At 38.9% G+C, this 12,107-nt stretch overlaps 1 non-coding gene across 1 annotated transcript; it reads left to right on the forward strand.

Moving 5' to 3' along the window:
* The first annotated feature begins 904 nt into the window (after positions 1-904).
* Positions 905-1,011, forward strand: LOC118487759. Its single transcript, XR_004882702.1, has one exon. It is a non-coding gene; the product is annotated as a small nucleolar RNA R71 (small nucleolar RNA).
* The last annotated feature ends 11,096 nt before the right edge of the window (positions 1,012-12,107 follow it).

A 12,107-nucleotide genomic window follows, 5' to 3' on the forward strand; every position in this document is an offset into this window, starting at 1 on the left:
ACCGGGGTATGGAACTCGAGGAGCCTTGGTAGGCTCTGGTGACGGAGGGGAGTTCTTTTCCTGCAGAGGTGTGGGTATTGTTTCCTCCGTTGGTGGCAGCACTTCTGCAGGCCCTACGGTGCGGTTCCGTAGTGTGATGAGGTGAACTTGCGCTTTTGGGTTCGTTTCGGTATTGCTAGGTAATGCGCCTTGTGGTCTCTCGGAAAAATTTTGAGCTATTTGATTTAATTGTTTTTCTATGTTTTGAATACTAGCTTGTTGATTTCTAAAATTTGATTCTAATTGTAGAAACCTTTCCGAGTTTTTCTTATCAGTGTCGGAGACGAGGCGAGATACAGTATCTTCAAGCCTTTCTCGTCCACTTTGTTGTTGAGTGAAATTTTGTGACTCATTTCTTGGTTGCTGAAAGTTTGTTCGTTGGGTTTGTTGGTTACTACTATTGCCGGGTTCCCTCCAACCTAGGTTTGGGTGGTTTCGCCATCCTTGGTTGTAAGTTCCCGTTGGGGGACCCGACGGCCTAGGTCTATTATCAATGTAGTTTACCATTTCTTGTTGATCGTCTGTTTCTTTCATGCAACTCCAATTTTCATGTGACCCACCACACCCTTCACAAGCCATAACCGAGACTGTTTTTGTCATTTCCAATTTTTTTATCTTTGAAGAAAGGGCCTCGATTTGGGCTTGTAAAGAAGTGCTTTCATCGACCTTATGGGCGCCCAGGGCGATAGACTTATTTCCCCGGGGGGTGTGCCATTGAAAATTGGTTTGAGCAATTTCCTCAATTTGATTATATATTTCGTGTGGGCGTCGATTACCTAAAAGTCCCCCGGAGCTAGAATCAAGTGTCTGCCTAGTGTGTGGCAACAATCCATTATAGAAAGTGGATACTTGTTGCCATATTGCGAGGCCGTGATGGGGACACTTGCGTAATAGCTCCTTGAACCTTTCCCAAGTTTCATATAAGGATTCCCCGTCCTCTTGTGAATATGTATTAATTTCAGTCATTAACTTAGCAGTTTTAGCGGGAGGGAAATACTTATATAGAAATTTTTGGGCTAGTTCATCCCAGGTGTTAACCGATCCAGCTGGGAGGGCGTTGAGCCAAGCTTTCGCTCGGTCTTTTAGTGAAAAGGGAAACATACGGAGGCGGATGGCGTCGTTTGATGCTCCATTGATCCGAAAGGTATCACATATTTCCAAGAAATTAGTTATATGTAGATGAGGATCCTCGTCCGCAAGCCCATGGAAGGTTGCGGAGTTTTGGAGCATTTGTATCAAATGCGGCCGGAGTTCGAAGTTATTAGCTTCGACATTCGGAGCATTGATAGCGACGCCTAGATTACCTACGGTGGGTCGTAGATAATCCATAAGGGTACGTTGGTCCGCCATTGGAGGTGGATCACCCGAAACCTTCTCTTGGTTTTTGGCTTTTAACCTTTTTCTGAGAAAGCGTACGGGTTCTTCTAGTGGTTCTTTTATGTCTTTATTGGAGCTGGAGCTCATACACTACGTAAGGTTGGCGTCGGGTTCCAAGTCCTGCAATAAAAACAGAAAAGAATGTTGGTCAGAAGGTTCACCACGGCCCCGTGTTGAGCGAACACGGCCCGTGGTCGGAGTTTCAGTGATTGTTTTCCAAATCCCCAGTTACTGGAAGTTGGACACGGCCCCGTGTTGCACCGGCACGGCCCCGTGGTCAGCCTTCTGTAACTTGGAAAACAAAAACTGCCAGTAACAATGCTGGGCACGGCCCGTGTCCGACCAGGCACGGCCCCGTGCTGAGCTCTGTAGAAGCTGAAAAATTAAGAAAAATCCTAAAAATTAAAAAAAAAATATGATTAGGCCGTTGATTCCTAACTTTCTTAAAATCCTTGTGTCCCCGGCAGCGGCGCCAAAAACTTGATGCGTGTGTAGTGCGATATATTTTTGATGTATATTTAAGCCCCTTTTTACACTTTTAGCCAAGTTTTAAATTTATAAAACACGATAAACACGATATTCACTAACACTAAACACACATATGGGCAAGTGCACCCATCGTGGACGTAGTATAGTGTTGGTAAGATACCGAGGTCGTCCAAGGACACAAGAGCTTTTAATACCGGTTTATCCTCAACGTCTAATCAAATCAAAAAAAAGTGAGAAAAATGTTTTAATCTAAGAAAATAAAAACTAACTAAATGCTGAAAAATAAAATAAAATAAAAACAGATAGACAAGATGAATCACTTGGATCCGACACGTGTATTAGTATAACCTTTGATTATTTTCGTACTTTTGCACTTATTTAAGAGATTATCTTAGTTATTGTAGTAGGCCCCTCTTTTGAAGGCGACGTTACCCTCAACCCAGTAGTTTGAGTCAGCAAGGATACAATCCTAAAGGGTCGGATTATTGAAAGATAATGAATTAAGTTATTAATGCAAATTGTGGTAGGCCCCGCTTTCGGCGGTGACGTTACCCTCGGCTAAGTAGTCTGAGTCAGCAGGGATACAGTCCTAAATAGCCGGGTTATAGTATTAATAGTAGTTAACTTATGAGGGGGTCAAAGAGTTTGGATCCCCGCCATCCAATACCTATGGGCATTGAAGGAGATCCTACTAAATTTGACCCAGGTCCCAAGCAGGACCTCTAAACGCTGAACAAGGGCAAGACCCTTACCAAACCGTTCCCTTAACCCCCGACCAGGTAGCCAACATACCTCCATATAGACCGTGGAGATATGAATGGTGAAAATCTTTTATTTTATATAGACAGTAAAATAACGCCAAGACACCACGGACAAACGATAAGGAAAGATCACCTTCAACATAAGCAACTAGTTATTAAAGTCATTAATACAAAACCAAATAAAAAGTGCAAAAGATTAAAAATAAAAAGTATTATACTAAACACTTGTCTTCACCAAGTGATGTAAGAGACTTAGGCAAACATGGCCTTGATTGTCAAGAACTCTTACGATCAATCTTGGATCCCGAGACGACTCACACACTCTACGATGGACAATGGATGATGGTGGTGGATGATGGTGTTATGGTGGTGGTGGGTGGTGGATGAAGTGTGAGAGAGGTGGTGTGCCAAGGGATGAGATGGAATGAAACCAAACACTCCTATTTATAGGCTGAACAGAAGGCTGGGCACGGCCCCGTGTCCGCTGGACACGCCCCCGTGCCCGTCTGACACTCTCTCTCCTCATTAATTGTAATTCGCAATTACAATTAATGCGCCTGCTGTACTTTCACCACGCCCCCGTGGTGGGCAATAGAAGCTTCTATAGGTTTGTCTTTTATGCTGCTTCTTGGGCACGGCCCCGTGTCCGCTGGACACGGGGCGTGTTCAGTCTTCTGCTTTCTCTTCTTTGCCTTGGAGGATGCCGTTGAGGGTCCGGGCAGTCTACTTTTATTCCTTTTCTTGTATTTATGCTAGAATTAGTTGTCTTTTTGCTTCTTTTGTGAATTTGAGCTCATTTCATCCTGAAAATACAAAAGAAAGACAAAAACACTCTTTTTCCAACATTAGTACTTAAAAAGGGTTAGTTTTATGCCTTAATTGATGTGATTTATATGTTGCATTTTACACACATCAGTAAACCCTAGTTGATAATTATCAACTAAATTCGTTGTCACAGTAGAAACTGAATTTAAAAGTGAGTCAGCTAAGCTAGTCCCGAAACCAGCTAGCATAGGTATATAGACTGCACCCTTCACGGACCGTAAAGGGAAAAGCCATACGGTCCGTAAGGGAGTCTCAAAATCACTATAAATAGCAGACATTGGCACTAGCTTACAGAAGTTGAAACGACGCAAAAATACCTTCTGTACGTCGAATTAGAGTTGTAATATCACAATTAAACACACACTGCTTTTGAATCGCTGCCGCAAGACAGGGTAATTACTCGATCGCTATTACGATTCATTTTCCGAGATCAATATATCCAAAGAATGTTTAAGTGCCGCCCACATTGGGTTATACTTTGTCGTTCGTCGTTAAATCGATGAATGTTTAAGTATTGCACTTTGTCGTTCATTGTGAGAATTTGATTTCGTGAGTTATCGTGACTGCTGTATTGATCACTAACCCAGTTTTGTGTGCATTATTATTGAAATTAGGTTAACCAGGCTAAATCATATTCTGTCCGTGTTAAATCTGCAACGTGAGTCATTCTCTTTTTATCAAATGTTTTACAATACTCCAAATTATTTTCAGAATTATAATTACAGTGATTAAGTTTATGTAATCACCAAATTACAGCCAGTATGTGGGGTATTGTGCACATTACTACAGTTTTAATCACATTAGGTGGGCGAACCTAAAATTAAGTGATATACGTCATTCATTGGGGCAGCCAATGGTGATATGACCACAGTCACAGATCCGGTCGAGTGACAAATACTGTGGGTAGTTGGTTGATAATAAACATATGTAAACACTCTTAATACTGTGAATTATAACAAATATGTCGTTTTCAGTAAACTGAATGATTCACGCAATATTTCCCCGCTGACAAAACCTTTTTCAAACATGTTTCAGGTGATCTACTGTAATTCAGGAAAAGTGCTGGAGAGCATTTCAAGCTTAGGATAGTGGCTCAGTATAAAATAAAGAAATATGTTTTGAAATAAAGATTTATCAGAAAAATCTTATTATTGTAAATTATCGGGGTTTTATCCCGAGCTGTGAAATAAAATAATCGGGAAAAGTTTTTAGCTTTATAACGATCCTGATGTTAAAATTTCTGCTGCTAAAATCACATAAATAAAAATCACGGGATTTCTGTTCTGCGGCTCCTGAAAAGGGTCAAACCGGGTCGGGGGCCGTGACAGAAATAAGGTGGTATCAGAGCCACTTAGTTAAGCTAATTAAGTATTTACCAGATACTTAATTTTTCCTGATTACTATTATGTGATTATGTGTTTTATTAAATTGACTATTTGTTAGTTACAGTATGGGTAAGCAAAAGTTGCAAGATATCTATCTTAAATTAGATAGGTCAGTCTACGAAGAAGGAAGTTCATCCAAAACTAAATTTTCAAAGCTCCCTACAATTCCTGAAGAAGGAATATTTGTGCGAAAAGCACAATATGAGAAACCGCTTTCTCCTAGAAAAAGGAGTATGATTATTAAGAAAAGTAAAGAGCAAATCCGAGAAAAGAAGATTAAAAAGGAAACCCAGGAGTTAATCAATAAATCACCTTGGGAAGATAAGCTAGATGAGAAATGGGCAAATTTGTATATGCTAGCTACTGTAGCAGAACATGCAAATCTTTAAATACCCTAAGTCTAGTAATAACACTTCTCAGTAAATAAATAAATAAATCTGAGTGTGTTCTTTCCTGTTATTTTGTACAAATAGTGTGCAATAAAACTTCGATGTTTATTTGTTAAACTTTGTTCCAAAGTTTTAACTTAGCATTTCTGTGCATTTTGCATATATGCTACACAACATGAGCGAGATATCTGAAGCTTTTCAGAACCTCAATCTTTACCCGGTGAATATAGAAGTTTCCCAAGAATTTACTGGATACTTTGCTGATGTGGACCAACCTGTAGAATTCCATGCTCCACCTTTGACAAAGCCAAAACGAAAGAAAAAGAAGAATTACGTGTGGGGACATCGTATCCGTAGGAAAAAGCCAGTCCCGAAACTTCCTAATATAAAAAATCCTTTAGAAATAACAAAAGAAACTGGTAAACAGCCGGAAATGGAAACTGAAGTCGAGAAAGATTCTAGGCAAATGGAGATACAGTTTGAGGAATATTCTCAAGAAATAGAAATGGAAGTAGGACAAGGTTCTAGACCAACTCGGGTAGAAATCGGAGAGAGCACCAATCAAAACCAAAACCAGGAAATAACTTTTCAGGATGAAATAGATTTTCTTTTGGCAAACTGTGAAACTATTCAGCCTGTCAATACGAATGTTTTTACCTATCCTAGTGAAAATCCACCCCCTATGAATTTTGCACCAGCAATCCCAGAACCAATAGTCCACGCTCAACCTATAGAAATGGAAGAATGGTGGACAAATGATTGGCAATTTCAAAATATTGTCAACGACCCTTATTCCTTCCTTTTGCAATTTGATCCAGAACCCCTACCTAATCCACCAATGAGCACTGAGAATATGGCTGAACTTCGCCATTTCGGTGAAGAGTTGATGGATGCAGGGAATAGAATCAGGGAGATAGGGGGACAGATTGCCTGGAAATATGATGAAAGGGAAATGCATTTTTAGAACAACAAATGGTGAGGGATAGGAGGATGGTAAAACTATAGTTGTGTAATAGTATAGTAAATAGTGAAATTAGTCTGTAACATAACTCCGAATAAAACTTTGTAAAATATCTGTGTGTAGTGATGCATACTATAACGGATATGAAATGAATCGAGAAATCGATAATTTTGACTATACGTGTATTATAAATTGTCTGATTGTTTATGTATGATTACTATTTATCAAATACTAATAAAAAATTATTATATATTATCAGATGGCAAATAGTGGTAATGAACCAGTAAATGAGGTTAATCAGTCGGAGCAACATCCAGGGGATCAATATATGACTAGACAAGATATTGAAAATATTGTTGCTCAAGGGATAGCCAATGCTATTCCAGCATTTGTTGCTGCTGTAAAGAGTCCAATCGAACCGCAACATATTGTTCCTAGTAAACGTACTTCTGAAGATAACTTTAGTAATAGTATAAATGGAGGCAATAATCATGACAATGAATCTCAGCACACGCCGCTCCCTAAGAAACAGAAAGCTGCAACACCTGGTTGCACTTTCAAAGAATTCCTTGCTTGTAAACCCACGGAATTTGCAGGCAATGAAGGGGCAACTGCATCACTGCGTTGGTTAGAGAAAACCGAAGCAGTAATTGCAATAAGTAAGTGTGCCAAAGATGATCAGGTCATGTACGCATCAAATCTGTTTAAAGAAGGAGCACTCGAATGGTGGAACACTGTGTTACAAGCTAAAGGAAGAGATAGGGCTTATGCTATGTCTTGGGAAGATTTTAAGAATCTCGTAGAAAGAAAATTTTGTCCTGAGTATGAAAAGGAACAAATGGCAAATAAGTTCCTAACTCATCGGATGTTAGGTGTGGGTTGTCGTGGTTATACTTCGACATTCTTCGAATATGCTAGAGTGGTACCTAACCTGGCATCGCCAGAACCGGTACTCATTTCTCGCTATATTTGGGGATTAATTAGCGAAATTCGAAATATCGTTAAGGCTGCGAGACCTCGCACTATTGACGATGCAGTAGAATTAGCTAACACCCTAACCGATGAACTGATACGCACAAAAGATGAAGACAGGAAAAAGGAATTAGCCCAGAAAATTACCCAAGGATTTAAGGTGGGTAATAGTAGTAATTTCAAGAAAAGAGGAGCAGGGCAATCTTCAGCACAGCCATTCTGCAAAATTTGCAAAAAGAAACATTTTGGAAAATGTAACAAACTTTGCAATTTTTGCAAAACGATAGGACATCGTGAAGAAAATTGCGGGAAGAAATCCATAATTTGTTACAATTGTGGAGAGGCCGGACATTTCAAGACAGAATGTCCTAAGTTAGCCAACCCAGTAGATAACAAACCAAAAGCGACCGAAGGAGCTACTAAGAAGAATGCCAGAGCATTCCAGCTAACCACTCAAGAAGCAGAGCTCATTCCGGATGTCATCGCCGGTACGTTTCTAGTTCACAACGTTTATGCAAAAGTATTATTTGACTCTGGTGCAAACCAAAGTTTTATAAATACTTCATTCTGTCAAGCTCTTAAGTTACCCTTAACTACCGTTAGGCAGATTTTTACAGTCGAAACCGCATATGGGAATTCAGTAAAAATCAATCAGGTTTTGCAAAAAGTAGAAATAGAACTCTCAGGTCATAAATTTGTTGCAAACCTATTGCCTATGAAATTAGCTGAATTTGATGTTGTGTTAGGAATGGATTGGTTAATAGCCAACCATGCTCAAATCATTTGTGATAGAAACTCTATAGAAATTCAATCACCTACTGGGAAAGTAATTATGATTACAGGAGATAAACCTCGAAAGCCGCTGAAGTTCATATCAGTAATGAAAGTTACTAATTATGAACGGAAACAAGGAATAGTATATATGATTTCAGTAATCATTTGTACTAAAGGAAAAGAACTTAAGGAAATTCCTGTAGTCTCAGAATACCCAGATGTATTTCCGGAAGATTTACCTGGGTTACCACCAGATAGGGAGGTAGAATTTAGGATTCATCTAATTCCAGGAACTACACCGATAGCCAAGGCACCCTATCGATTAGCTCCTACCGAAATGTTAGAATTAAAGAAGCAATTAGATGAATCACCATATACAACCTAGTTCATCCCCTTGGGGTGCACCAGTATTGTTTGTGAAAAAGAAAGATGGATCAATGAGAATGTGTATCGATTATAGAGAATTGAATAAGGTTACAATTAAGAATCGATACCCATTACCTAGGATTGATGATCTTTTCGATCAATTACAAGGCGCTAAATATTTTTCATAGTAGATTTGCGCTCCGGATATCATCAATTAAAGGTTCAAGAAGAAGACATACCTAAAACGGCTTTTAGAACTAGGTATGGACATTATGAGTTTACAGTCATGCCCTTTGGATTAACTAATGCACCTGCAGCATTTATGGACATGATGAACCGAATCTGTAAACCATATTTGGATAAATTTGTAATTGTTTTCATAGACGTTATACTTATTTATTCAAAAAGTCAGGTCGAACATTGTCAGCACTTGCATGCACTCTTAACTTTGTTAAGAAAAGAAAAGTTGTACGCTAATTTCTCAAAGTGTGAATTTTGGCTACAAGAAGTGCAATTTTTAGGACACATGGTGAATCACGAAGGTATTCACGTAGATCCTGCTAAGATAGAAGCAATTACCAATTGGAAGGTTCCGCAAACTGCAATGGAAATTAGAAGTTTTATAGGTTTAGCCGGGTATTATAGACGGTTTATTAAGGATTTTTCCAAAATAGCTGTACCATTAACTAAGCTAACCTGTAAAGCCACTAAGTTTGAGTGGGGACCTAAACAAGAAGAAGCCTTCAGAATCTTAAAGCAGAAATTAACCAAAGCTCCAATCTTAGCCTTACCAGAAGGAACAGAAGATTTTGAGGTATATTGTGATGCTTCAAAATTAGGATACGGATGTGTGTTGATGCAACGCAAGAAGGTAATTGCGTATGCTTCCAGACAATTGAAGAAGCACGAGGAAAACTATACGACTCATGATTTAGAATTAGGAGCTATAGTTTTTGCCCTTAAGATATGGAGACATTATCTGTATGGAAGTAAGTTTACTGTTTTTACAGATCATAAGAGTTTAAGGTATATATTTGGGCAAAAAGAGTTAAACATGAGGCAAAGAAGATGGATGGAAATCCTGAGTGATTACGACTATGATATTCAATATCACGAAGGAAAGGCAAACGTAGTCGCAGACGCCTTAAGTCGTAAGTATCATGAGAAGCAAAGGCGAGTCCGTGCCCTTAGAATAAATCTACAAGTAGATTTAATGGAACAATTAAAGGAAATTCAGGAAACGGCCATCAAGGACGAGGCCGAAGGAATGAAAGGTTACCTAAAAGAATTGGAACAAGGAAATGATGGAATATGGAAATTCCACAAAAGCAGAATTTGGGTACCTAAACAGGGAAATTTAAGATCAAAGATTTTAGACGAAGCTCATAAATCTAGGTATACTGTACATCCAGGAAACAATAAGATGTACCAAGATTTAAGAAAGAATTTCTGGTGGATGGGAATGAAGAAGGATATAGCTGAATACGTATCTAAGTGTCTAACTTGTTCACAAGTTAAAGCCGAACATCAGAAACCTTCAGGTCTGCTACAACAGTTAAAAATACCTGTATGGAAATGGGAACTCATAACAATGGACTTTGTTACTAAGTTACCCAAAACCAGAAAAGGTAATGATGCCATTTGGGTGATCGTAGACCGATTAACCAAATCCGCTCATTTTCTACCAATAAAGGAAACCTTTAACATGGAAAGGTTAGCCAAGTTGTACGTAGATGAAATAGTATCCTTACATGGAGTTCCACTCTCCATTGTATCGGATAGAGATAGTTGTTTCACTTCCCGTTTCTGGACAAGTTTCCAAGAATCAATGGGAACCTGACTCAATTTAAGTACTGCATATCATCCACAAAGAGACGGACAAAGTGAAAGGACGATCCAAACTCTAGAAGACATGCTCCGAGCATGTGTAATTGACTTTGGTGGTAATTGGGATAACCATTTACCATTAATCGAATTCTCCTATAATAATAGTTATCACTCAAGCATTGATGCCGCTCCATTCGAAGCACTGTATGGACGCAAGTGCAGAACTCCAGTATGTTGGGCAGAAATAGGAGAAAGTCAATTATCAGGTCCAGAAATAGTGCAAGAAACCACTGACAAGATAACACAAATCAAGGAAAGACTAAAGACAGCTCGAGATCGCCAGAAGAGCTATGCAGACAATCGCCGCAAGCCACTCGAATTCCAGATAGAAGACAAGGTACTTTTGAAAGTATCTCCTTGGAAAGGAGTAGTACGATTTGGTAAGAAAGGAAAACTGAGTCCAAGATATGTTGGACCATTCCCAGTGATTCAACGAATCGGACCAGTTGCTTATCGCTTACAACTACCAGAAGAACTAGCTGGGGTACATGATGTATTTCATGTATCCAATCTTAAGAAATGTCTATCAGACGAATCCCTGGTAGTACCTCTTCAAGATGTGGAGGTAAATGAAAAGCTGAAATTCATAGAGAAACCCTTACAAATAGAAGATAAGAAAATCAAGTTTCTCAAACACAAACGACTAGTACGGGTGAAAGTCAAATGGAATTCAAAGAGAGGACCAGAATATACTTGGGAACTGGAGTCAGAAATGAAGCGGAAATACCCTCATCTATTTCAATAAATCTCGAGGACGAGATTTTTCTTAAGGTGGGGAGGATGTAACAACTCTCATTAAAATTTATAATTAAAATGATAATTAGTCAATAAGGAAACCCTAATTGAGACACCCAAGTAATTCCGCACTAACCCTAAAATTTTCGGAACAATCGGAATCAGGATCAGGGCCCCTAAAACTCAGGGGGGGTAAACCCTAGTTGATAATTATCAACTAAATTCATTGTCACAGTAGAAACTAAATTTAAAAATGAGTCAGCTAAGCTAGTCCCGAAACCAGCTAGCATAGGTATATAGACTGCACCCTTTACGGACCGTAAAGGGAAAAGCCATACGGTCCGTAAGGGAGTCTCAAAAATCACTATAAATAGCAGACATTGGCACTAGCTTACAGAAGTTGAAACGACGCAAAAATACCTTCTGTACGTCGAATTAGAGTTATAATATCACAATTAAACACACACTGCTTTTGAATCGCTGCCGCAAAACAGGGTAATTAATCGATCGCTATTACGATTCATTTTCCGAGATCAATATATCCAAAGAATGTTTAAGTGCCGCCCACATTGGGTTATACTTTGTCGTTCGTCGTTAAATCGATGAATGTTTAAGTATTGCACTTTGTCGTTCATTGTGAGAATTTGATTTCGTGAGTTATCGTGACTGCTGTATTGATCACTAACCCAGTTTTGTGTGCATTATTATTGAAATTAGGTTAACCAGGCTAAATCATATTCTGTCCGTGTTAAATCTGCAATGTGAGTCATTCTCTTTTTATCAAATGTTTTACAATACTCCAAATTATTTTCAGAATTATAATTACAGTGATTAAGTTTATGTAATCACCAAATTACAGCCAGTATGTGGGGTATTGTGCACATTACTACAGTTTTAATCACATTAGGTGGGCGAACCTAAAATTAAGTGATATACGTCATTCATTGGGGCAGCCAATGGTGATATGACCACAGTCACAGATCCGGTCGAGTGACAAATACTGTGGGTAGTTGGTTGATAATAAACATATGTAAAAACTCTTAATACTGTGAATTATAACAAATATGTCGTTTTCAGTAAACTGAATGATTCACTCAGTATTTCCCCGCTGACAAAACCTTTTTCAAACATGTTTCAGGCGATCTAC

This window comes from Helianthus annuus, chromosome 15 (assembly GCF_002127325.2).
Source record: "Helianthus annuus cultivar XRQ/B chromosome 15, HanXRQr2.0-SUNRISE, whole genome shotgun sequence".
Lineage (NCBI taxonomy): Eukaryota > Viridiplantae > Streptophyta > Magnoliopsida > Asterales > Asteraceae > Helianthus > Helianthus annuus.